The sequence below is a fragment of the Tamandua tetradactyla genome, chromosome 3 (assembly GCF_023851605.1).
Source record: "Tamandua tetradactyla isolate mTamTet1 chromosome 3, mTamTet1.pri, whole genome shotgun sequence".
Classification (NCBI taxonomy): domain Eukaryota; kingdom Metazoa; phylum Chordata; class Mammalia; order Pilosa; family Myrmecophagidae; genus Tamandua; species Tamandua tetradactyla.
In genome coordinates this window covers 30,992,402-30,994,819 of record NC_135329.1, presented here as the reverse complement: position 1 = coordinate 30,994,819, position 2,418 = coordinate 30,992,402, and the positions used below count along the sequence as shown (strand labels likewise).

Below are 2,418 nucleotides of genomic sequence, written 5' to 3'. Positions count from 1 at the left end.
TGTGAGGTGGTATCTCATTGTAGTCTTGATCTACAGAAAAATATTCTTCATTGTATATAAAGTGGGAGTTATTTTCTTTTATTGAGTTAATTATTTGATTACATTGTCTTCTGGCATCCCATTGTTATTTATGAGAAATCAGCTGTTAGTCTTGCTGCCACACTTTTGAAGATTTTTTTTCTCTGGCTGTCTAAGATTTTCTTGTTTTTGGTTTTCTAAACTTCACTGTCATCTCAGTATGAGCTTTCTTGTTTTTTATCCAGGTTGTGGTTCTTGAATTTTTATATCTATGGATTGGTGTTTTTCGTCATTTCTAGGAAATTACTGGCCATTTTCTCTTCAAATACTACTGCTGCCCCATTTTCTCTCCTCTTTTTATGGAACTTTGAATAAGCACGTTAGACCTTTTCACTCTGTGAATTAGTCAGCATTCTCTAGGGAAATAGAACCAACAGGACATATCGATAAATAGTATGAGATTTTATAAAAGTATCTCATGCAACTGTGGGAATGCACACATCCAAATTTCTTAGGGCAGGTTGCAAGCTTGCATTCCAATAAAGGCCTTCAATGAATTCCCTAGGAGAGACTGGCTGGCTGAAGTAGAGACAAAAGTTCTTCTCTCTAAATACAGGTTATAAATAAATAAAACAACCCTTCAAAATCCAGAAATAAAAATTAACCTTTGACTGGAGGAAGGTGTGACTCCACCCACTCCAGGTGGGTCTTGATTATTGTACTGGAATCCTTTAAAAGAGGATTCTTGGAAGAGCCTTGAGATTCTGAGAGAGCAGAGAATGAGGACAGCAAGACAGGAAAAGAACAAATCTGAGTCATGAGATTCTGAGAGACACAGCCCATGCAGCCAGAGACCTTTGGAGATGAAGAAGGAAAACGTCCCCCCAGGGGAGCTTCATGAAACAAGAAGCTGGGAGAGAGAGCTAGCAAATGCCATCATATTCATAATGTGCCTTTCCAGTTGAGAGAGAAACCCTGAACATCATCAACCTTCTTGAGCCAAGGTATCTTTCCTGGATGCCTCAGATAGGATATTTTTAGAGCCTTGCTTTAGTTGGGACACTTTCACGACCTTAGAACTGTAAACTAGCAACTTATTAAATTCCTCTTTTAAATGAAAGACATTCTGTTTCTGGTATATTGCGTTCTGTCAGTTAGCAAACTAGAACAGATGCCAGGTAGACCATAAGGTCTCCCAGCCTGTTGCTGTAGTGATATTCATTGTCATACCAGGACATGAGCTTAATGAATTGGTCATTGAGGGCAATGCCAGCCCCAGCACCAAAAGTGGAAGAGTGGGTATCACTGTTGAAGTCACAGGAGACAACCTGGTCCTCAGTGTAGCCCAGGATTCCCTTTAGGGGGCCCTCTGATGCCTGCTTCACCACCTTTTTAATGACATCATACTTGGCTGCTTCCTTCAATTGGCAGGTCAGATCCACAACAGACACATTAGGCTTGGGGTCACAGAAGGCCATGCCAGTGAGCTTCCCATTCAGCTCCAGGAGGACCTTGCCCACCACCTTGGCAGCAGCAGTAGATGCAGGAATGATACTCTGGGCAGCCCCATGGCCGTCACACCACACTTTCCCAGAGGGGCCATCCACAGTCTTTTGGGTGACAGCGATGGCATGGACAGTGGTCATGAGTCCCTCCATGATGCCAAAGTTGTCATAGATCACCTTGACCGGGGGGCCAGGCTGTTAGTGGTGCAGAAAGCATTGCTGATGATCTTGAGGGAGTTGTCATACTTCTCATGGTTCACACACATCACAAACATGGGGGTATCAACCAAAGGGGAAGAGATGATGACTCTTTTGGTACCACCCTTCAAGTGAGCCCCAGCCTTGTCCATGGTTGTGAAGACACCAGTGGACTCCACAACATATTCAGCACCAGCATCACCCCATTTGATGTTGGTGGGATTTCACTTCTTGGAAGATAGTAATGGGATTCCCATTGATGACAAGCTTCCTGTTCTCAACCCTGATGGTGCCTTTGAACTTGGCATGGGTGGGATCATACTGGAACAACATGTAGTTGAAGTCAATGAAGGGGTCACTGATTGGCAACAACCTGCACTTTGCCAGAGTTTATAGCAGCCCTGGTGACCAAGCACCCAATACACCCAAATCCATTTATTCCAACCTTCATCATTGTGCCTCAGAGATGTGGCTGGCACTGCACAAAAAGATGAGGCCATCTGTCAAGTAGGGAGGAGCAGAAAGCCTAGTTGCTACTACTTGCTCACTAGGTCCAATCAGCCTGATATAATCAATATAATGAACCAGTGTGATGTCTTGTGGGAGGAAGAAACTATCAAGGTCTTTTCAGACAAGATTATGACATAGGGCTGGAAAATTGATATACCCCTGAGGTAGGACAGTGAAGGTATACTAC

At 43.5% G+C, this 2,418-nt stretch overlaps 1 pseudogene; it reads right to left on the bottom strand.

Moving 5' to 3' along the window:
* Positions 1-1,172: 1,172 nt before the first annotated feature.
* Positions 1,173-2,175, bottom strand: LOC143675525 (glyceraldehyde-3-phosphate dehydrogenase pseudogene; annotated as a pseudogene).
* Between the last annotated feature and the right edge of the window lie 243 nt (positions 2,176-2,418).